Below are 24,886 nucleotides of genomic sequence, written 5' to 3'. Positions count from 1 at the left end.
GATTCCCGTATTAAGTTTATAATGTTAATTTACGATTATAAGGCATAATCAGAATTCTAGTATATGTCAAAATGAGACAAAATCTTCATGGAGATCACTTCAAGATCAGTTTCAGCTGAGATAGAGAAGAGACCACCAAGTAAATGATGCTTGGAGGGCTTGTTTGGAATGGGAGATACATGCTAAAAGTAGACTACACAGACCGAACATGGTGGCCACTCAATTGCAAACCATAACACCCATAAAGAGAGAGAGAGAGTAAAAGGCCTGCCACAGAGGTGGGGTGTGGGTGGGGTGTGGGTGGGATGGGAGGGATACTGGGAACATTGGTGGTGGAGAATGTGCATTGGTGGAGGGATGGGTACTTGATCATTATATGACTAAAACATAAGCAAGAAAGTTTGTAAATCTGTAACTGTACCTCATGGTGATTCATTTAAAAAATTAAATAAATAAATAAATGAATAAAAATTCAAAGTTAACACCAAAAAAGAAAAAGACATGGTCTAGTTGGTAAGGAATAAGCCACTGACATTAAAAGTCCTAAGTAGTCTTTGTAAGAGAATGAGAAGAATGGCTTCAATTCTGAATTGAAATTGTAGGACATTTCCAAAGACTCTAAATTGGTAGACTAGACTCAAGTGGCATAGAAGGGACTTAAGTGCTTTGTTTGGTTTTTGTTTTCTGTCTCAAAGGAAACAGAAGCTGAAAGAAGAGTAGCAATTAAAAGGGACACACTGGCAGTTGAGCTACTAAAAATACCATTCCTTATGTAATGAATTTGATAATTAACCGTTATGATTGGCTTTTATAATTGCTGTTTTTTTTGACCACACTCAGTGGTGCTCAGAGATTATTTCTGGCTCTGTGCTCAGGGATTACTGATGGTGGTGCTTGGAAGACAATCTGTGGTGTTGTGTATGGATCCTGGGTAGGCCGTGTGCAGGGCAAGCAGCCCTACCTGTTGTACTATTGTTCTCAATGATAATTACCATGTTTACTAGAAACTAAACCTGGCACTTTTCCCATTAACACATATTTTCTCTATACAGAGACAAAGAAGCCTAAGTGCCCTTTCAGAATATCCCTAACACACATGCTTATATGAAATCTCTAATCAATTTGGAAGAAAGCAACGAGAGCCTAATTTGAACTAAGAAAGTGAGAAATGTTTAGTGTGTGTGTGTGTGTGTGTGTGTGTGTGTGTGTGTGCGCACGCACGTGCACACATGAACACGCCTGTGGTGTTCCAAGAGATTCTTTACCAAGATAGGATACTTCTAAACTATAAAATCTGAAGTTCATCCTGGTATGATCATTTCCACTGAGAAGCTTCTTGGGAGAGCATAATATATGTACATGCCTCGAAGGTGTGAGTGCATATAATGATGAATGATTGCTTTTGTTCTGCCAATTGCAGAAATCTCTGGAAGTTTGCTGGAATAGCTGACATGAGCAAAATGACAAAGGATTTTAATGTAGGAAACACAGCATTTCTTTTCTTTCTTTCTTCCTTCCTTCCTTCCTTCCTTCCTTCCTTCCTTCCTTCCTTCCTTCCTTCCTTTCTTTCTTTCTTTCTTTTGCTATTTGGGTCACACCCGGCAGTGCTCAGGAGTTACTCTTGGCTCTGCACTCAGGAATTACTCGGGGTACCATATGGGATGCTGGGGATAGAACTTCGGTCAGCTATGTGCAAGGCAAACATCCTACCTGCTGTACTATAGTTCCAGTCCCAAATGCAGCTTTTCTTAGGAGAAAATAGTAGTAACATCCCTGCCCTATGGTTTTCTTTTCTTTTCTTTTGATCTGAGAGGGTGAAAGAGAACATTAGTCATCCTATCTCCACTGAAAGAACAGGCACTCAATAATGATGGTGGGATATACGTGATCACAGCTGAAACTAGCCAAGGGAGGTTATTTTTCACCTAGGAACCTTAATGCTTTAGGACTCAATGGAGATACTCTTATGCCTCATTGAGTGCTCTTTGGCAAATCACCTGATTATCCATGTGAAAACTACAACTGTGGATAAGATCAGGATCAAGTGAGGCCATTTTGCAAAATAATTTCCCTCCTATCACCTATACATAATCAGTTATCTTAGAAAATCTGCCCCTCTAAAATTCTATTCTCTGTTCTAATTATCAGCAAGGTGGTCCTAGAAGAGGGAGCAGATACAAGTATTTTGAATCAAATCTTCTGACCCCTTCTCTTCTATATATATACACATACCCTCTCGGGATGAAGAAGGAAGAGCAGGGTTACTCTTGAGTTGGACCCTCAGCAAATAATTCAAAGAGACTGTTTCATTAAAAGTTTAAATCTTTTTTTTTTGGTTTCAATTAGATTCTTTTTCTGAACTAAAATTACAAAGTTATGCAGAATTACTAGGTCTACACTGAACACAATATTTTATTTTTAACATTTCATTTTATGCCAGTCATTTTCAATCATACTACTTTTCATCAAAAACGAATACTGTTTTCAAAGAATACAAAAAAGAATTAGTCATTCCTTCCAAAATCCTATGCTGCAAAGAAGTAAATTCCTCAAGGTTGTGTTTTAGCCTGGTTGCTTTAAAATTAAGTGTATCAACAATCTGCCTATGCAGACCACATAAGAAAATCCAGACTGAGGAAACTGCATTAGTGAAGTGGCTACAGACTCTGATACACAAAGAATGCATGTCATCAACTGGGCAGATGCAATAAAACAAGTGATCTGTCTAAAAGGCAGCTAGTCAGCCTTGAACAGTTCTTTTTCGCTTCCAAGGATGCCAAAACCTTTTAACATTATCAGTTACTAGATAACAAAACACTTCATGTTACTGCACTTAAAAAAGTAATTTCCCAACAATTTTACATGGAGATATTTACTCGAGAGAAATTCAGAGGGCTCAAGTGCCAAATTAATGCACATGTCTGTGCTTTGAATGTAGAATAATCTGAAGTTTAAAAGTTTATCTCCAGGGGATCTCGTGCTACATTTTTGGAGATAAGCATGCTTGAAATTGATTTCTATCCTGATACTGATGAAGACATTTATAGGGCGGGGTGAGAAGAGAATTTTAGCAGAGAATTTTAGCTTTCTGGTAGTGTATTTTCCTTCTATATGAGAGGATGGAGTCGAATGTGATCAACTCATCCTATGTAGCAAATTATCATGCTGCACAATCCAAGTTTGTTCACTAGCATATGTCAATGTCAGTTAATTCTCAATAAAACTGGAAAAAATATGACAAGTGAAATTCTGATAAGTTACACTAAAGAAAGAGAAAAGTACTCTTGGGAAGAAAAAAATTGTACAAGAAAATAAATATGATGTCACTATATAAATATCCCAGTTTTTATAATCATGTAATATAAACTGTAGCACTGTCCTCCCATTGTTCATTGATTTCCTCCAGCGGGCACCAGTAACGTCTCACAACAAATTGTGAGACTTGTTGTTACTGTGTTTGGATATCAAATACATCATGGGTAGCTTGCCAGGCTTTGCCGTGCAGGCGAGATACTCTCAGTAGCTTGCTGGGCTCTCCGAGAGGGGTGGAGGAATCAAACCCGGGTCAGCCGCATTCAAGGTAAATGCTGTATGCACTGTGCTATCGCTCCAGCCCATAATACAAACATGTCCTTAAAATAAATATATAAAATTACTATCTGTGATCATCCAATATAAATATGTTCTTAAAAATAAAACAAGATTGGGGGCTGGAGAGATAGCGCAGCAGGTAGGGCGTTTGCCTTGCACCCGGTCAACCCAGGTTCGATTCCCAGCATCCCATATGGTCCCCTGAGCACCGCCAGGAGTAACTCCTGAGTGCAGAGCCAGGAGTAACCCCTGTGCATCGCTAGGTGTGACCCAAAAAGAAAAAAAAAACAAGATTATTAGTAAAATCAGAAAAAGGAAAAAAAAGAATTGAATAAATCAGTCAAAAAGTATGTTTTCTAACATTTTTGCTGCTTTAATCATTATTATTTTCCCTGAGCACGTTAAAATTTCCTCTGCATGGTTTCATTCATACTAATAGCAACCTTTTCTTGGTGCAAGCAAACCATGTTAACAACCCATTTTTCTTGAAAAATGTAGTCTTGAGACTTAACTCATACTAAGTGATAATAAATTATTAATAACTATGTGTATGTTTGATGGGTGATATTGGTCATTATGGTAGTTATTTCTCATCCTCAATGCTGCCATGTTGGTGAAGCCTTCAGGGTCAGGTGAATGAGACCCATTGTAATTACTGGTTTTGGCATATCGAATACACAACGGATATCTTGCCAAGTTCTGCCGTGCGGGCGGAGTACTCTCGATAGCTTGCCAGGCTTTCCAAGAGGGATAGAGGAATTGAAAGAGCTATGCTTGGAATATCACGTTTCACTCAAATGAGAGAAAGAATCCGGAGTTCCGACATCCATCGATGATCAAGAATCAGGGACACTGTCTCGTTTGCCAAGGTGTCAAAAATCAGATGGGCTGGTCACGTAATGAGATTTAAAGACGACCGCTGGACTAGAGCTGTTACCGACTGGATTCCATGGAATGTCAAAAGACCGCGTGGTCGCCCACCTACCAGATGGTCAGACTTCTTCATCAAGATCACAAATGATCCGTTTGAGGCTCTTCATGTTCCTAGAGCCAAGAGACGCCATTGGGCTACACTAGCACGTGAGAGGGACAAATGGAGACGTTACTGGCACCCGCTCGAGCAAATCGACGCTTAACGGGAAGTCAAGTGATCAAGTAATGGTACTTATTTAATTAAACATCTAGAAAATTTACTGTTATGAAAATAATAGGTGCTAGAAATGCAAATGTATATTATAATCACTTTATTAACTTCAAATGGGATAATAGGCCTGGTGTCTCTCAGCACTGCTAGGGTGAAGTATCACTTCAGAAGCCTAACAATACATCAGTGATACTAGAGAGACAGAACAACAGGCATTCAGGTAGACCAAGTTCAATCTTTGGCATGGTATGAACTTCTAAGCACCTCTGGGGATGATTTGATAACAGAGCAGGAAATAGTCCCCAAGCACCAATGGGAGTTGCTGAAGAAATCACTCACAAAAACTTCATAGAAAAAGCATAATGTATAGACCAAATCAGAATTCAGAAGTTCCAATATGTACTTCAGAGTATAAGTTTTACTTTCTTTTCAGGCTTTCTTCCTCCTAATTTTTGTAATTTTTTTCTCCTAATCAGTATATAATATAATTTAGTATATTATATACTACATTTTATATTAAATTATAGTTGTGCAACTAATCTTTCCACTAACATAGCTAAGATAATCTTGCTCTTATCCAAGTTGCATCATTAAGCACGTTTTCAACTGGCACAAAACCCAATGTAGAACAAAACCTAGGCGGACTCAACCCAAAGTTCTTGGTGTTTTCATTTTGTTCACTTGATAAAAATACTCAATCTTGGAGTTGCCACCCCCCCCCCCCCCCCGAGAGTGGCTCTCTGGCCCGGCCTTGGGCCCAGAGGCACACAGACCTAATTCGGAACCCAGCAGCTTGCGGCAGAAATGTGAATGGAGTATGCATTAAACTACAGTGCTGTGCCCCCCAGAGAGGGAAAGGGTGTCTGTCTCTTCTCCCTTTCCCTCCCCCTGGCATCACGGTTGCCACTGCCTCCGAGCTGAATGGATAGCCAGGTAGGAGCCGGCGGTGATGGGGTAACTGCAGCCTCATGGGATGGGGGCGGGGTGGAACGGGCACGTCCTTCCCACCCTGCTGAGGCCACGAGTTGCCCCCCACAAGGCTGGTCTCAAGCACAGCCATGGCCTCAGAGGCACACAAACCAATTTCATAATTATCCAGCTTTTGACAGAAATCCCTACAGACTTAATTAGTAAAATATCAGAAATCCAAAATCGCGACATCATATGGTCTTCATAACCACAATAGAAAACAAATTATTTCACACTGCTTTTTCAGCAGTTCTGATTGTTGGAGGGAGATTCCAAATAATAATGGTGTATCTTCTGTTGAAATAATGAATGTAATCAAAGTAGAGAGAGAGTTAAGTAGAAATCATCTGCCTCACAGGAGGGGTGGAAAGGGGGGTATATTGGGGTTCTTGGTGGTGAAAAGTATACACTGGTGAAGGGATGGGTGTTTGTTCATTGTATCACTGAGACTTAAACCTGAAACTTTTGTAACTTTTCTCACTGGGATTCAATAAATAATAATAATAAAACTCAATCTTGCTTGTGTGTAAATTTATTTGATTCTTTTTCTTGCCCTAAGTGAAAAGAGTATATATAATTCCAAGTTTGAGGCTTATGTCTCATACTAAATATGAATGGTGACCAACAAACCATAGTAAGGTTCCTTGATTAGCTTTTGTGGATAGAATAATGAGTTTGAACTTGTAAGAATGCATCATTGAAAAGTTAAAGAGGTTCCATGGAATTGGTTCCAGGGAGCTATGTAATCCCAGTGTTTGTAAAACGTACTCCCTACCTAAGCCAAGAGCTGTGATCCCTTAAAGTTATCAGATTTCTCGGTAACATATAACTGTGTTGGTTTTCTTGTTGACATCGCAATATGTGAGGCTAGAGAGCAAACATCTCTGTATAGTTGATCAGAGTCCTCTTTTTTTTTTCCCCTTTATTTTATTTTATTTTTTTTAAAGTTGTAGATTTACAATTTTTTGTGCTTTGGTTTCAATTATACAATGATCAGATACCCATCCCTCCACCAGTGCCCATTTTCCACCACCATGGATAATATCCCTCCCACCCCCATCCCCCCATCCCCCCTGTCTCTGTGGCAGGGCAATCCCCTGTGTTCTCTCTCTCCTTTTGGGTGTTGTGGTCTGCAAAAGAGGCGTTGAGTGGCAAACATGTTCAGTCCATAGTCTACTTTCGACATGCATCTCCCCTCCTGGGAGGATCCTCCAAACATCCTTTATTTGGTGCTCCCTTCTCTATCTGAACTGCCCTTTCCTCTAGGATACCCGGCTGGCCTCTAAGTTATGGAGTAATCCTCCTGGTGCTGATCTCAGCTATTCTTGGGTATTAATCTCATACTTTGTTACTTTATATCCCCCAGATGAATGCAATCTTTCTATGTCTATCCCTCTCTTTCTGACTCATTTCGCTTAGCATGATACTTTCCATATTGTACCACTTGTATGTAAATTTCATGACTTCATCTTTTCTAAGAGCTACATAGTACTCCATTGTGTAGATGTACCAAAGTTTCTTTAACCAGTCATCTGTTCTTGGGCATTCAGGTTTCTTCCAGTTTATGGCTATTGTAAAGAGTGCTGCAATGAACAAACAAGTGCAGATGTCACTTCGACTATACATTTTTGCCTCTCTGGGATATATTCCCAGGAGTGGTATTGCTGGGTCAAATGGGAGCTCAATTTCTAATTTTTTGAGAATCGTCCATACTGTTTTCCAGAAGGGCTGAACCAGTGGACATTCCCACCAACAGTGAAGGAGTGTCCCTTTCTCGCCACATCCACGCCAGCATCGGTTGCTTTTGTTCTTTTGAATGTGGGCCAGTCTCTGAGGTGTGAGATGGTATCTCATTGTGGTTTTGATCTGCATCTCCCTGATGATTAATGACATAGAGCATTTTCTCATGTGCTTTTTTGCCATTCGGATTTCTTCTTTGAGAAAGTTTCAGACTTAGAAGTGAATCATAGCCATGACTTTTTATTGAGGACCTGTGGCTGGTTTCTGAACACTATACATCTCAACTCATTTACAAAACAAATCATGATATCATCAAGATATCATGACTCAGAGGCTTGCAGGAGATAAAGAAAGTGAACAGCTTGATCCAATGGCTAGAGCATAGCTCACATTATGTAACTGGTAGCTTGAAAGAAGAGGTTCAAGAATCCTGATTTTGGATCCATCAAATTTTATTATACTTTGGCTTGGGGGATAACATTCAAAGATGCTCAGGGACTATATTCTGTACTTGAGGATCACTTCAAGAAGGAATCAGGGGACCATGTGATAGTAGGGATTGAACTCAGGCCTCTTGCATGCAAAGTGTACACTGTCTGTTGAGCTATCTCTCCAGCCCTCATCAGGAATTTTCACTGAGATTTATATTTAAAAACTCAGTAAAAATTCAATAGCGTCAAGAGGTAAGACCATATGTATCACAAATATAATTCTTAGACTTTATTTTTTTTCTTTTTTGGGGGTCACACCCAGCGATGCACAGGGGTTATTACTGGTTCTGCACTCAGGAGTTACTCCTGGCAGTGCTCAGGGGACCATATGGGATGCTGGGAATCGAACCCGGGTCAACCACGTGCAAGGCAAATGCCCTACCTACTGTGCTATCTCTCCAGCCCCCATTCTTAGATTTTAATTTTTTTCCTTTCTTTTTATTCAATTTAAATCTCTGCTTGAGTGTCGTCCTTTATATTAACTGTTCTTTATTTTGGTAGGGGATCCACCCCAGGTGCTCAGGGGTATTCCTGGCTGAGTACTAGTAAGTCACACCCAGGAGTTCTTGATAGACCATGAAGTTCTGGGAATTGAGCATAGGGTTCTGGTTCATAAACTATCCTCCAGTTCTTCCAGCTATCTCCCTGTCCCTTGTCATGAAATATAGATTATTACCAGAGGCGGTAATTTTTTTGAACAGTATCTAAGTTTTATAAAGGAGGATGCATAAAGGAAGTATACTGTGGCATCCTTAATACCAAGAAAAAATGTCTGGGACAAAGAATTCAAACATTCATTGAATATTTTTGGCTGACCTAAAATGAATATGTTTGCTGCTATTTCATGTTTATTGATATACTGCTGCATTAGTAGCAGTCACATATGGGCAGAGACAGATGGGATTGGCAAGGAATCTTCCTAATACTTTTTAACATAATGTTTTCTTGACTAAGGTGACCAAAGGAACAAATTTACTCCCCGGAGGATCTAATTGATCCTTTTGAGTTTTACTGCAATCACAAAAGATTAGAACCATCTCAGAAGCTGAATATTTTTTTGGGTACAGTTTTCCCCCTCAGTTTGTGTTATGTGCTGAAATTCATAAAGTTGGAACTTATAAAAGTTTGTGTGACACTCTTGGCTTGATTTCGTCACTCTTCTTTCCCAAAACATTTGAACAGGTTTCTCTTTCTGTCAGCCCCAGACTACTTTTTACTCTGATCCAGGGAGCAGGAGCTATTTGTCAGAATTTGTTTCCCAAATTTTTTTCTTTTTTTACTTTTAGTCTTTTAATTGTACAAATAATTTTCAGTGTAGGAAAACTAAAAGATAAAGGTAAGATAATGATCTTACTTAATTTTTCCAGTTATTTTTACTTTGGAAAAAAATGTATGTTACAATAACTTTTGCCCTCTAAAGTCAATAAAATAATCCAATAGTAGCTGTGACCATCATTGCTACTTTGTTATATACAAAATTATTTACATTCATTGCAATTTCAACTTCAAAATCTTTTTTGGGGAGGAGGAGTACACCTAGCTGTGCTTAGAACTTAGCGATCAATCACTCTCAGTCACCCTCAGGGGCTCCTGGGACCACACACAGTAATGGGGAAGGAATCCAAGCTTGATGCATGCAAGGCAAGCACCCAACCTGCAGTACTAGTTCTATGCCTCCTCAACTCTCACAATTTAATTTGGTGCTATTAATATTATTTACCTTTGAGGGAGAGGAGGGATTTGTGATTCCTAAATTTCTTAAAGTTGCTTCATGACAGGTCTGGAGCGATAGCACAGTGGTAGGGCGTTTGCCTTGCACGCAGCCAACATGGCCAAACCGAGTTTGATTCCTCCGCCCCTCTAGGAGAGCCTGGCAAGCTACCGAGAGTATCTCGCCCGCATGGCAGAGCCTGGCAAGCTCCCTGTGACGTATTCGATATGCCAACCACAGTAACAACAAAGTCTCCAATGGAGACGTTACTGGGCCCGCTCGAGCAAATCGATGATCAATGGGAGGGCCTGCTTCATGACTTATTTTCTTGTTCTTCAACTGAGCAAAAAACAGGTTCTGGAGACTGATTTCTGAGTTTCTTGTACTAATGAGTAATTTGTTGTGCTGAAGCTACCTGCCGCAGTACCTTGGGTTTTGACTTCCAAGAGTCAAATGTACGTGACTCCTGTTCATTTCCCTCCTTCTGTCAGAACCACTGAGCATCAAATGCCACAGAGAATTCAAAGATGCAAGGGCTCAGCACATCTGAGTGATGAAGGGACATATGAAGGACAGGCTTCTCTTAACACTGAAACTGTAGTTGTGCTGAATCCTCAGAAGAGCCTTGGACTGAAAGACAATTTCTGGGTGAAGAAGGAAAAAGTGTGGTCTTGAATGATAGTGGCCAGTGGGGAGGAAACTCTTGACAACAGGAGATTCCACTCTTTAAAAGAAGGACTATGGGACCAAAGAAATAGTATAGCGGGTAAGGCCCTTGCTTTGCATGCAGCCAACCTGGGTTCAGCCCACGGTACCACATATGGTCCCTGAAGCACTGTAAGGAGTGATTCCTGAGCCAGGAGTAAACCTTGAGCATCACCTGGTGTGACTCAAAAGCAAAACAACAGAAAACAAAAGGAGACAAAAAATTAAAAGGAGGAATATAAGTTTATGTGTTTCTCTATGTTTATATATATCTGAATGCACATATGCATAAAATTGTGCATACATGTACAGTCAAATAAAATACATATTTTATGTATATTTCCAAAATACATGTAATAATTTTTTATCCACTAGAGCTCAATGGTCTATAAATATATTATTCTATGACTGCTACATAAAAAGTGATATTACAAAACAGAAATGTAACTTTTAATTTCATATTTATTATATCTCTTTTTCTGTAACTTAAATTCCATAGAATGAGGGATTTCCAGGAGTCCCTCATAACAATTTGATGCTTTAAATCATGTCGGCTTAAAGTGTAATAGTTTAAACAAACTTTATGAGCTTGATGTGGGAAGCTCATTGCTAGAAATGCAGACCCATCAAAGATCTACTGTTACTGCACACACCTGTATATTATCCTGTTCTGTGATGGTTCATGTGCATGCTTTCTGTTGTGAAACAAGACCTTCAGGTCTAGTATTATGAGATTATATTTCATAGATTAAATAATGATTCTTAGACAACCGACTCTTTGGCTCAGAGGAAGGTCCCACAGACGTGACGTTGTGTGTTCCTTGACGTGCCAGGGAAACCCAGGCAGCCCAAGCGATGCTGGGACCTTCCAGAGTCACATGTGGCTATGCAAGGCTGTGCAAGGGCATCTTCAGAGCTGCCACCAGGCAATGCTCACGAGAGCATCTGGGCTCCAGGAATTGTCACTAACCATTATATTAACTCTGGTCTCTATTTCTTCTCTTTAATAAGGTAAAGGTAAAGGTAAAGGCCCTCCCGTTGATCGTCGATTTGCTCGAGCGGGCCCAGTAACGTCTCCATTGGAGACTTTGTTGTTACTGTGTCTGGCATATCAAATACTCTCGGTAGCTTGCCGGGCTCTCTGAGAGGGGCGGAGGAATCGAACTCGGGTCGGCCATGTTGGCCGCTTGTAAGGCGAACGCCCTACCCGCTGTGCTATCGCTCCAGCCCTATTAATGTATCATAAAATTACACAACATTTTATAAATCCTGACTTTGGATTTTACATCTTAAAAAACCAAATTACTCAATTAAATGATGTTTTCAATTTCAAAGTTAATTTTAAATTTTTGTTAGTGAAACACCATGAGGTACAGTTGTAGATTTACAAATTTTTGTGCTTGGGTTTCAATTGTACAATGATCAAACATCCATGATGTTTTCACTTTCAAAGTTGATCATTTTTCTTTTTCTAATTTTTTGATCTCATATATATATTGAGTTAACAAATTAAAAAGATTTTCCTTACAACTGATAGTTTTCACCATTCTTTATATGATAACATCTTAAACTACTTAGATTACAAGTTAGTTATTCTATCTGTCATCCTTTGACAGATTTGTGGTCCTTATGAGGTTCAAAGTAAGCAATTTCCTTATTCATTAACTCTGCTTTTGTAGGGTATCACCTTTTCAGGCACACTCAGATCTAAGATAACTGAGTTTTAAAGAACTACATCTATAGTTGTTCTAACAGTCCTTCCTGAGTAGTTTTTTTGTTTTGTTTTGTTTGGGGGCCACACCTGATGATGCTCAGGGGTTACTCCTGAGCTTCTGCACTCAGGAATTACTCCTGGCTGTACTTGGAGTACCATATGGGATGCCAGGGATTGTACCTGGGTCAGCCTCTTGCAAAGCAAATGCCCTACCTACTTACTGTTGCTCCAGCCCTCCTAAATAATTTTCAAGAGAGAATGTCTTACCTAAGATGAGTGCAAGATTTCTATTCCCCATTTATCAAATAGTTTCTATAGATGATTATTTCACTCTGGCTGGAGCGATAGCACAGTGGGTAGGGCGTTTGCCTTGCATGTGGCTGACACGGCTGACCCGAGTTCGATTCGTCTGCCTCTCTCAGAGAGCCCGGCAAGCTACCGTGAGTATCTCGCTTGCACGGCAAAGCTTGGCAAGTTACCCGTGAGGTATTCGAAATGCCAAAAACAGTAACAAGTCTCACAATGTTACTGGGCCCACTCGAGCAAACTGAGGATAGTGACGGTGAATTATTTCCCTGAAGAAAGAAAAAGTCAATGAGAATGAAACAAATCTAATGCAATGCTGAATTTAAGTGGATCTGAAGACAAGCATCTAAAACTAGGGATGAAATTTCTAAACTAGTGAGAAAAAAAACAGGGTTAGCTATTTCTTTAGTTTGCATTGATTGGAATGAAATTAAACCAATGGATAACAGGTTTAACAATTAAGCTGTATTTGTTCCTTACTCTGAGCAATCTTCTTCAGGTCTATTTCCACTCATGAAGTAAAGACGCTTTCCCTCTCAGCTATAACGCTATGCTTTGTATATAACCAAATTATAGAATCACCTTATATTGAATTATATAAAGTTACATATCACAGTATGCTGTTTATCTTATTACGTAACTGTTCCTAATTACATTTCCACATACTCTCCTTGATTGTGAGTTCCTTGAGGATAAGCATACTATTAATCATCACATCTAATCTATGTTTTGTCCTCCAAAGGGCAAGCAATTCTTGGTTCTGTTGATATTAAATAAATATTTTTTTAATGTTGAATGAGTAAATTGATGTGCAATATACTAACAAAAGGAACTTAGTCTAAAAATGCTTGAAGTATTACAGTCATGGGCCTTCTTCTTCAGAGTGAAAATTTCTAAGTAAAAATGACTTGAGTTTAATCTAGGCACATCTTGAGCATACAGAATACTTTTAAAAAATAGTTTACCTTTAAATGGAGTTGCATTTAGAAAAAGACTGTTATCAAAATTATGAATTCATACTTGATTTCAACAGCTAGACCACTTGAATGAAGATTTTATTATCAAATGCACTACAAGTATCTTGATATGAAACATTTGCCTTATAAAGAATACAAAATAAAAAATGTTGGTGAAGCATACAAAGTAAATGTATATAGAGAAGATAATTTACATCTCAAAATAAAACTGTGGGACAGAGAGATAGGACACTTGTCTTGCACGCATGCCCTATATTACCCTGAGCACTACCAGAAATCATTCCTGAGTCTAGAGCTAGGAATAACCCCTGAGCATCACTGGGTGGGACCTTCAGACAAAAACATAAACAAAAATAAAACTTTAAGTTCAAGGTTTGAACTCAGGAAAACTTAGTAGGAGTAACAAGAGATTATGAAATATTAAGAACCTACCTGAGTAGCATTATAATTTTTTGAATATTTGCACTCATTTATATTTAATAAAACCATAATAAGGAAGAGTCCTGATTGAGAATTTTGCTTCCTGAACTTTGCAAGTGCTTGAGTTCTTTCCTATTTTGAAGAACTATAACCCTTTCCTTCTTGCAGTAGGCAAAAACTCTGACAAATCACCATCACATCTTGATTTATGGTTTTCTGGGGCTATATATGCATGTATATGTAAAAATGTGAGTTTTCAGAGAACTGTGGGCTGCTATAGAGAGTTTGAATCATTGCCTGGGAAGTGGGATCTTGCACAGCAGGTGCTGTTTTGCAGGTGATTTATAGACATGCAGAGCATACAGCAACTATACACTGACATGAGTCACCCAGTGCTATAGCTGCTCATACCTGCTGGGTATTTGTGGTCCTGTAGGTCCTTTCAGAATCCTTTCCTGTTTCATTTCAGATAAAATAAGCACCCCAAGTCCATAGGGATGGAGGAGTCTGGCACCACACCCCGCAGAAGCCAAGGTCCTGTTCTTTGTTCTGCAGTTCTTCCACGCTCTCTCATCTTTTTTCTTTTTTGTTGGATTCTGAAATGCCCAGGTCGCAGGCATGCAAGCCATGTGTTTTCTTGCTGAGTCACATACTTCCACACCTTTTTAGAGTCACTATTTCTAAGCTAAAATTGCATTTGGGGTTTTATTTTTATTTTTTATTTGCATTTTGGTTCACACCCGGTGATGCTCAGGAGTTGCTCCTGGCTCTCCACTCGGAACTACTCCTGGCGGTGCTCAAGGGACCATATGGGATGCTGGGAATCAATCCCGTGTCGGCTGCGTGCAAGGCAAACACCCTATCCACTGTGCAATTGCTTTAGCCCCCAAAATGAATTTTGGGTTTTAAAAAACAAAACAGCAAAGATTTGTTTTGACTAATTCCATCAGTTTCTGCATTCTGTTTAAAGCTGGGTCAGTGTCCTTAACCTAGCTGGTAAAAAATAGTGTGATTTTCCTGGAGTGTGTAGAGAAGAAGGAAAAGTGGGAAAATCAGTGAGTGGAAGGAAAAGAAGCATGTTGAAATTAGTGCAAAGAAATACCCTTTGAAAATGTAAAAAAAAAAAAAACAAATCTTTTTCAAACACAGAACAATATTCAACTGTATAAAGTAATTCTAAAGTTTCATTCCAGGTTCAAGGTTAGGACCTTGAGCACAGAGCTATGAGTAGCCCTGAGCACTCCTGCGTGTGAGCCAAAGCCTTCCCCACCCTCCAGTCCCCAAAACCAAAGAACTATGGAAATTCCTTACAGAAAATATCTTATCTTTTATTTCTTGTAAGGTCCACCAACTCAGAGGGAGACACTACTGTCCTATAAATGTAATATGAGGATATTATTTTAATACTCTTCATTTCAGGTAATTGGATAAAATTTTGCTTGTCACATAGATATTTAGAATCTGCTAGAAAGATTGAAATAGGGACACACTTTTTAAAACTAGAATTTCTCCTAATAAGTTTTCTATTTATTAGCATTTACTAGTCTATTCTATTTCTACGTATTTCCAGGGATCTGTGTTAGGCAGTAAAGAAAATATTTTTAGGAGATTTCCTCTGAAGTAAACTTAAAACAAAACATTCATGAGAGGTATGTTTACTTGAAAGCAACACAAAATCCTATTAAACTTATATTCCAAGTGAAAGTTCTAAACCAGCTCAGAATTAGAGAGCATTAGCAACTTCGCTTTACACAGGTGAAGTCCTGGAACTAATTCTGTTTTCCTATTGCAGGTATTAATATTATAAAGAAATTGGCATATGCAAAAGTGGATATTATACTCTGACTTGTCTTTAAGCCGTCTGTGACAGAGTGCAGGATACAGGTTCTAATACCTAATTTCTTATGGTAAATAAATAGCACTATAGCACTGTAGCACTGTAGCACTCTTCTCCTGTTCATCAATTTGCTCGAGTAGGAACCAGTAACGTCTGCATTGTGAAACTTGTTGTTACTGTTTTTGTCATATTGAATATGCCACAAAGAGCTTGCCTGGCTCGGCCGTGTGGGCTGGATACTCTCAGTAGCTTGCCAGGTTTTCTGAGAGGGACAGAAGAATCGAACCCAGGTTGACAACGTGCAAGGCAAACACCCTACCCATTGTGCTTATCGCTCCACACAGGTAAACAAATAAACAAAATCTCCACCTTGAAATTATACCTGAATTTATGTTTCTATGCTCGAGCGGGCCCAGTAACGTCTCCATTGGAGACTTTGTTGTTACTGTGTCTGGCATATCGAATACTCTCGGTAGCTTGCCGGGCTCTCCGAGAGGGCCTTTTTATGTCTCTATATGTTTTTACCCTGGTTGTTTGAAAATGGGTAAACACTCAGACACTCCGTGGTAATTCCTTGCATAACTCAGGACACATTGCTTTAGTTTGCATTATTATCAGAGATTAGGGAAAAATAATGTACATTGACTTGTGTATGTGCATGTATGTATGTGTGTGTGCGTGTGTGTGTGTGTGTGAACTTCTAAGTATATAGCACTGGGCTTTCTCTCGAATGAAGTATGACAATGAAGTAATTCTTCAATATTATTTATTAACTGTATGTCATTCTTGGTGGGCTGAGTTCTCAAAACTGTGAATCTCATGAACCATAGAGATAGTCTAGGGATTAAGGTGCTTGTCTTCATATGACCAACCAAGGTTAGGACCTTGAGCACAGAGCTATGAGTAGCCCTGAGCACTTCTGCGTGTGCGCCAAAGCCTTCCCCACCCTCCAGTTCCCAAAAGCAAAGAATTGTGTAAATTCCTTATAGAAAATATCTTATCTTTTATTTCTCGTAGGGTCCACCAACTCAGAGGGAGACACAACTGCCCTATAAACGTAATATGAGGATATTATTTTAATACTCTTCTATGACAAAAAATAATTGCTTTGGAAAACTCTAGTCATAAACTTCCTTACAATCATGGATATGAAATGTGGATGTAATTAGGATAAATTTTTTATTTTTGGAGAAAAGGAGTTTGACTAAAAAAAACTCCAGATATATGTCCAAAGGGCTGGGGCAATAGCACAGCCGGGTAGGGCATTTGCCTTGCATGCAGTTGACATGGCAGACCCTAGTTTGATTCCTCCACCCCTCTCGGAGAGCTCGGCAAGCTACCAAGAGTATCTCGCCCGCATGGCAAAGCCTGGCAAGCTACCCGTGGACGTATTCAATATGCCAAACACAGTAAAAAGTCTCACAATGTTACTGGGCCCACTCAAGCAAATCGATGAACAACAGGAGGACAGTGGACAGTGATAGTGTATATGTCCAATATACAAGATTAAAAGAATTCATTTCCATGATGGAGGAAGCTGACAGACAAGGGCAGAATCAGAGTTGGTGGTTTGGAAGAGGGGGACAAAATTCTGTATAAATGAAGAAACACAGGAAAGCATGTTGCCAACACTATGGATCTCACAGGATGTGTTCTGACCGATTCTTGAAACAGATCATCCTCTGCAGGAAGAGGTTGGACAGATCTGTCTCCTCCAAACCCAGGTAGATCAGCGCATAAAATCCAACACCCACCTCTGGCAATCAAAGCTATTTGATCACTTGATAGGAAGGCTTTGGTAGGTTTCTCCAAATTACAACCTGGGTTCTATCTCCAGTACAGTATTTTCCAGTGTTCCCACAAAAAAAAAAAAGGAAGAAAGATTCTGTTTGTGTGGGATGTGTGTGTTTGTGTGTGTGTATGGGTGTGCACAGTGAGAGATTTTGTAATAGGACTTAATTTGAGGCTAAGGTAACATTGTGGTGGGAAATAATTTCAGTTCAAATTTAATTCGGTATGTCTATCTATCAATGCCAGGTGTCCAGACCTTTTACAATGTGGCAACTAAAAAAAGTAAGGCCTAGAAATTTCTTTCAAGGAGAAATGCCAAAGGATCCAGAAAGAAGAGACAAGGGAAAGAATCAAAAAGAGAGACAGCTCTGAATATCTGCTATTTTCACCCTGAAGAGTCCTGACTGCTTTTTTTGATGCATCAGGGCAGAAAGTTGATACGTGGGAGTAGATTTTTGTCAGGTTAATGGAAATGGCAACATCCTTACTTTGCAAGATTTATGATGAATGTTTTGGTTTATTTGACACTGATTTTGTAGGAGACAGCCTCTCTCCCAGGAAGTTCATAAATCAATTCCCGGAGTCTGATCAGACTCACTGTCTAGCTCAGCACTCCCTCTCCAAGTCTAAACAATCCTTGGTCTCATTCCAGTCAGCCTTTCTATTCCTAAACACTCAACAATTTTGGTTTTCCCATTATCCGGGAAAACTTAACCAGGATATGGTGAAAGTTACATATCTTCATTTGACACCTTCTCTTTGAAAGAGTTTTTCCATATTAGGGAAGAAAGTACATCTAACTAGAAGAACACTGCATTGGAAGTACATGACAAAAGTCAGTGTTTGGAAATGGCAAGCAAAAGACTATCACCAGTTATGTGTAAGAATATAGAGCACCTTTGTGAAGCCTTAACAGTATTACAGAAAATAGGGCATTTGCCTTGCAGTCACTCAGCCCCGCATCTCATAGGGCCCCCAAGCCCTGCCAGGGGTGATTCCTGAGTGCAGAGCCAGGAGGAAGCCCTGAGCACTATTGGGTGTGGCCAAAATACAAAAAAGAGCACTTTTGTAATAGTAATTGCAGATGAGGAAACACAGGATATTCTATAATTATGTGTTTGATGAGCAATGACTATTGCATGTTCTTTGGTTCTCAGGCATAGTCTCCAAATATGATGTAAACTCTGAATAAATATATAGATTACTCTTTTGGCAAGAAGCTGAGGAAGGGCACTACTAGAATAATAATGGCAGAACAATAGCAGAAATAAAAATAGTAATAGTAGGAATAATAAAAAATAATAATGGCCTCAAAGAGGTCAGGAAACTTTCCCAAATAGAGGTTCTGACTACACCTGAGGGCACAAGGTTCTAATTTAAGAGAGAATGTTCACAATTTGTGTTTTCATTGGTGAAGAAATCTATGTTCAAATGAAAAAAAATACAGATTCCAAAAGGTTTTTCAAGGACACACGGAACATGATAGAAATCCATCTTTAAGGGTTGGAGTTCTCGGGGTTAAGGGCCTTGGTTTGCATGCTGCCAATATGAGTTTGATATACAGAACTTCATATGGTCCCATCAACAACATTGCCAGATGTGGCCCAAACACTTCTCCCCATTACCTCAGTCCTGGGACACAGTAAAATGTGATAGTCTGTAAACTACAAGGTATAGTGGTTAACACTGACCCTGGGCCCCAGGAATTAATTTGGGTGAGAGTGAAGGGCCTCCAGGGACTTAACACAAGCAACCTTGCCTCTCTTCAACTCCATTTTTTATCTGAAAAAAGGGGATTATAGTTACTCTAGGGACCCCTGAGAGGATTCTGTGTTGCTATTGTGGAAAGTAATTCAAACACAACATTCAGGTCCAAGCCAAGATTTACCTAAGTGTTAAGGGACAAAATCACTCAGTATTTTCTGCATCCCTTCACTTTTAATTCTCCCCGTAAGGCAAACTCTTTGTACTTCTATAAATTTACCCAGCAGTGAGTTTATGCGCATACCCTAGGTTCTGGTGTTTTCCTTTCTGAAGCCTACTCTGACTCAGACAAACTCTTGCCTGGATCCCACAACTAAATCAGGGAGCTCCACAGGACCTTAGGCTGTGGTGCAGGTCCCAGCAGAGTGCAGCCAGGTTACTGCTGATGCATGCTCCTCTGTCCTTTCCTCTTCCCTCCCTCCCGCCTCCTCCTATCTCTCTGGACAGTTCCTCTTAGCCGCTCTTTGGCATGCTTCTTCTCTCCTTCTTCCCTGCAAGACTCTGTTTTTATCCCTTCCTCTCTCTTTTCACTAAATGCACTTCATTCTTTGATGCTTTCTTCCACTCCCTTGAGTACCTAAACCCTGATAGTGACAATGTCTCAACCGATGTCTAGATCTTCCTTTGAGTTTCTGTGCCATATAATTAAATGGTTACCACGGTTTCTTCACTAAAAATTGCAACATGTTTGGCATTTTTCTCCATATCAAACCTTCCCCCTAAGGTTGTCATTTACCCTATTATTTCTCTGACGTACCATATCTTCAAAATTTACTCCTTCCTTCCTTCCTTCCTTCCTTCCTTCCTTCCTTCCTTCCTTCCTTCCTTCCTTCCTTCCTTTCTCTTCCTTTCTGCCTTCCTGCCTTCCTGCCTTCCTTTCATACCTGGTTCAGTGTTCATTCTTGACTCTACACTCAGGGGTCACTCCTGGTGGTGTTTGGGAAACTGCATGTGATGTCAGGGATTTGAAACCGGGTCTGCTTCATGCAAGACAGGAGCCTTCCCTGCTGTACCATTACTCCTGTTTATTTTCCATCAAAATGCTGATCCCTTCAGCCAGATAAGATAACAGAAAGTTGACTGATTATCTTAGTTGACAGGATTGTGTAATAGGGACCCTTTTCCCACTTCCTTGGTGTGTTTTCTTATTTGGCTAAATGAATCTCCAATATAGACATTTTAAGTGCATTTTAATAATAGTATGAAAACAAGTTATAATTATTATAAATGGATCACTAAGACTGGATACTCTAATTTATTTGAAAGAACATCATTTAGGTTCTCTATATAGAGATGTACCATTCGAGTGAGTTTTCAAGATTTGTGTTTGATCAACAAGCATGTTAGAGTGAACAAGGTATAGTTAACCATACAAAAGTTTTCACCTGCAAATTCACAGACATCTACATTTTTTCCCCTTAAGTACAAGTTACCCGGAGACTCCATGCTCTCATTCAGAAGAAGAAATTCTAGAAGTAGAGAAAAAGAAAATGCTGAAATTCTGGTTTCCAACCTGTAATTAATAATAGAGAAATTCTCTAAGTAGCCAACCAACAGGCTGGACCTTCCTGGAATCCAGTGAATTAGCTAATATGAAAGAAATGCCTCCAAAATGCCTCTTCCAGTACTTGTTTTCATGCTATTCTTAAAAGTGCATTTAAAATCATTTAAGAATAATAAATAGGAGAGTAAGGAGCTATTTATTTATTTATTTATTTTTAATTTATGAGATTGGTAGTTTGCCTGGCTGGACTCACAGATCACTGTTGCAGAGAGTGCTCCAATCGCAGCTACGAACCAAGCTGGGAACAGAATGGGCACCTCTGCCAGGCTTGTTTTCCCTCCCATCTCCGAAGCTGGCAGAAGACAAGCCAATCTCCAGACGCGATCCTGGGAGGTTACAAGGAGCTACTTGAATATAAAAATAGGGCTGAATAATAGGTAGGGGTCAGTGCATAAAATATTAAGAAGGAAAATATAGAGATGGATGGGGGCTGGAGTGATAGCAGGGTGGGTAGGGCGTTTGCCTTGCACGCAGCCAACATGGCCGACCAGGGTTCGATTCCCAGCATCCCATATGGTCCCCCAGCACCACCAGGAGTAATTCCTGAGTGCATGAGCCAGGAGTAACCCCTGAGCATCGCCGAGTGTGACCCAAAAAGCAAAAAAACGAGAGAGATGGAATGGAAAGTAGGACCAGAACTTAGGAGTGGATGGGATAGAAGAGTAAACAGTGCAAAATGATACTAAGATTAGTGATATTCATATGACAAGAGTAAAACCTACAAAAATTTTGTGTCTTGGGGCAGGAGTGATAGTACAGTGGGTAGGGTGTTTGCCTTGCAAGTGGCTGACCCGGGTTCGATCCTCGGCATTCCATATGATCTCCCCAGCACCGCCAGGAGTAATTCCTGAGTGCAGAGCTAGGAGTAACCCCTGAGCATCATCACTGAGTGTGACCCAAAAAGAAAAAAAAATATTTGTATCTTACACCTGAGACTGATTTCACTTCATAAAGAAACTCTCAAGCACTGCTGTTGGAAAAGTTGCCTGGTTCAACTCCTATGGAAGACAATACAGAAGTTTCTTATAAAAGTAGGAAAAAAGCTGCCATATGAACCAGCAATACAATGTCTTGCTATCTACCACTATATATGAAAAATATTCATTCAAAAGGACATACGTATACATTATTTATCACAGCACTTAGCACAATATCTGATATATGAAATCAACCGAGATATCCAACAACTGATGAATGGATTAAAAAAAATTATAGTACTTACATAATTGAACCGGCAGAGCCTGTCAAGCTACCTGTGATGTATTCAGTGCCAAACACATTAACAAGTCTCATGAAGGAGATGTTACTGGGCCCGCTCGAGCAAATGGATGAACAACGCGAGGACCATGACATAATTGAATATTTTGTAGCAGCAAAGAACAATCAAATCATGGAATTTGCTGAAACTTGAATGGAACTGGAGAATGCTATGCTAAGTGAAGTGAGTAAGAAGAAGAAGAAATATTGGATGATCTCATTTGTTTGTGATATATTGAATAGGAGGGGGAGATATAATGTATCAAGGGGATGACTATATTACCTTAAACCCCATATTATAGAAATAAAAGTACAGGGAAATTGAGGTGGTGGGGGGCAGTAAGTAGATATACATAGGAAGTAACAAGAGTGAGGGTCCAGGACCTCAGGCACGTGGTGGTATAGAGGTGTGGTATATGTGTCTACCCAAATTACAGAGTGAACAGTACTGTAAGCATGAAATCAAGATTACAAAAAGAAGACTTAAAAATATATCAATCAAAGAAGCTGACTTGGGTGTGAAAAAGAACCTGAACATTGGTGGACAGTGGTGATGGGACTGATTTTGAAGCATTCTGTGCCTGAAACTCAACTACAAATAACTATGAGTATGAAAATCATGGTGTTTTAATATTTTAAAAGGTTTTTGAAATGTTAAAAATAAAAGAATTTAAAAGTCTTGCATTATTATATTTTGCTGTTGTTTCTAACACCCAAGAGAGACTTTATTTCATAAAGGAAACATTGGTCTAAAGTTGTGATCTGTGTTCACAGCAATATTTTTCATTAAATCCAGTGTTTCATAAGACTACTTTTTTTATGATGGCCAGTAGTAATAGATAGTTCAGTGTCAAACTGAAACTAAAGAAAGACAGATTGGAGGAATCATTATGGTTGTGTGTAGTCTTCTAAAAGTAGGATAGATAAATAATATTATTGACCTTATTGGTTTGTTTTGAGGATGAAATTAGCTGATATACGTCACTAGCATATATCATATACATATGTAAATAGTAACACTGTAGCCGTGTCCTCCCGTTGTTCATGGATTTGCTCGTGCAGGCACCAGTAATGTCTCCATTGTGAGACTTGTTGTTACTGTTTTTGGCATATCAAATATGTCACAGGTAGCTTTCCCGTGCAGGGCGGGATACTCTTGGTAGCTTGCCGGGCTCTCTGAGAGGGAAGGAGGAATTGAACCCGGGTCAGCTGCATGCAAGGCAAATGTCCTACTTGCTGTGCTATCACTCCAGCCCATGTAAATAATATATATAATATATATCATATATAATATATTATATATAATATAATGTTTCCCTCTCAGAGATCCCGGCAAGGTACCGAGAATATCCCGCCCGCACAGCAGAGCCTGGCAAGTTACCCGTGACTTATTTGATATGCCAAAAACAGTCAAAATAACTGGCCTTATTCCCTTGACCCTGAAAGAGCCTCCAATACGGCAGCGTTGGGATAGACAAGTTAGTAAGGAGAGGTTGCTCAAATCTCAGGGCTGGGACAAATGGAGACGTTACTGGTGCCCACTCGAGTAAATCGATGAACAACGAGATGGCAGTGATACAGTGATACAGTGATGATATATGTTAGAGTATCACTCTCACACTCAATTTTTAAGTTATTAATAATCAAAGGGAAAAATTGTAGGATATTTAAAGACTGTACACAATTTAAGCCGTACACTAAGAAACATATTTTCTTGTTGCTGTACTTTTGATCATAATTAAGAAATGATATTTTGAAGGTTGGAAAGAAAGCCCAAAGGGATGAGTTCATGTTTTGCATTAAATCCACTTCATGTTTTTCATAAAAGACTACATGGTCTTTGAGCACCTCCAGGAACACACTTAACACTGCTGGGGTGTGGTCCCAAAGCAAACAAAGAAGTGAGAATTTAAGATTACTCTTTCTAGCAAGAACCTTACCACCACAAACTGAAGAGACAGTACAGGGAGAAAGGCATATGCCTTGTATGTGGTCAACTTTGGTTCAATCCCTGGCACCACACCTGATCCTCAAGAACTGCCAACAATCACTGTTGGAACATAGCCAAGAACAGCTGCTAAGTACCACTCAGCATGGCCTCCAAATAAATAACCTTACACCCAGAAATCATACAGGGAATATCGAAGGAAGAGTTATGTGCCCTGATAATCAACCAAATAGAACACTGTGTTGACTTCTTAAATGAAAGATTGGAACCAATTCTGAACACAGGGTGAATGCAAAATCCATTCTCTATTATGAACATTGATGATCTACCTATTGAGGAATTTAAGTGTTTCTCTGGGAAGAAAGATGTGTTTTTAACATTTATATGTGCATATCTCCAGGGCCCCAAACTTTGGGCAATAGGGAGCACTTGGCTGAAATTAGTTTTGTTCGGAGTAATTTTAAAGTGAATACGAATATCTTTTATGAATTTTTTCATAATTGATCTAATATTTTGTCAACTAATATTTAGCTAAAGGGCTCTAATAAAGATTCACCCTCAGCACAGCAGAAACAGCAAACACAGGAAAAATGCAGAAGCCCAGTAAGCTTAATGAGTTCAAATAATAACACATCAAATTCTACCAATACCAACCAGCTCTGTAAACCCTCAGGATGATTTTAGTGACACAATGTTGAGGAATTTTAATGAACTCAAAGAAATGATGGCACAGGTAGTCAGCAAGGAAGCATGAGAGCCAAAATGAGAAAACTACAATCAGAAATGATAGATAGGAAGAGCATAGTAAGATTACGTTTAAAAACTCAGTAGAAGTTCTAAGCAGCAATAAAACCACCTAGGAAAAAAAATAGAGGTGCTCCTGTTGGTCGGAATGCCCACTAGTCCAGCCTTTATGGAAAACAGTATGGACAGTTCTTCAAAAACTAGAAATTGTGC

The 24,886-nt window shown here is 39.4% G+C and overlaps 1 protein-coding gene and 1 non-coding gene across 4 annotated transcripts in view; both read right to left on the bottom strand.

Annotated features, from left to right (window-relative positions):
• PTCHD4 (patched domain containing 4) overlaps positions 1-24,886 on the bottom strand; it is a 221,310-nt gene that overhangs the window by 49,334 nt on the left and 147,090 nt on the right. The gene's annotated exons all lie outside the window — the stretch shown is intronic.
• Positions 20,922-21,060, bottom strand: LOC130034851 (small nucleolar RNA SNORA7). Its single transcript, XR_008794173.1, has one exon. It is a non-coding gene; the product is annotated as a small nucleolar RNA SNORA7 (small nucleolar RNA).

This window comes from Sorex fumeus, unplaced genomic scaffold, assembly GCF_029834395.1.
Source record: "Sorex fumeus unplaced genomic scaffold, SorFum_2.1 ptg000061l, whole genome shotgun sequence".
In the NCBI taxonomy this organism is placed as follows: Eukaryota; Metazoa; Chordata; class Mammalia; order Eulipotyphla; family Soricidae; genus Sorex; species Sorex fumeus.
This window is presented reverse-complemented; position numbering and strand designations above follow the sequence as displayed.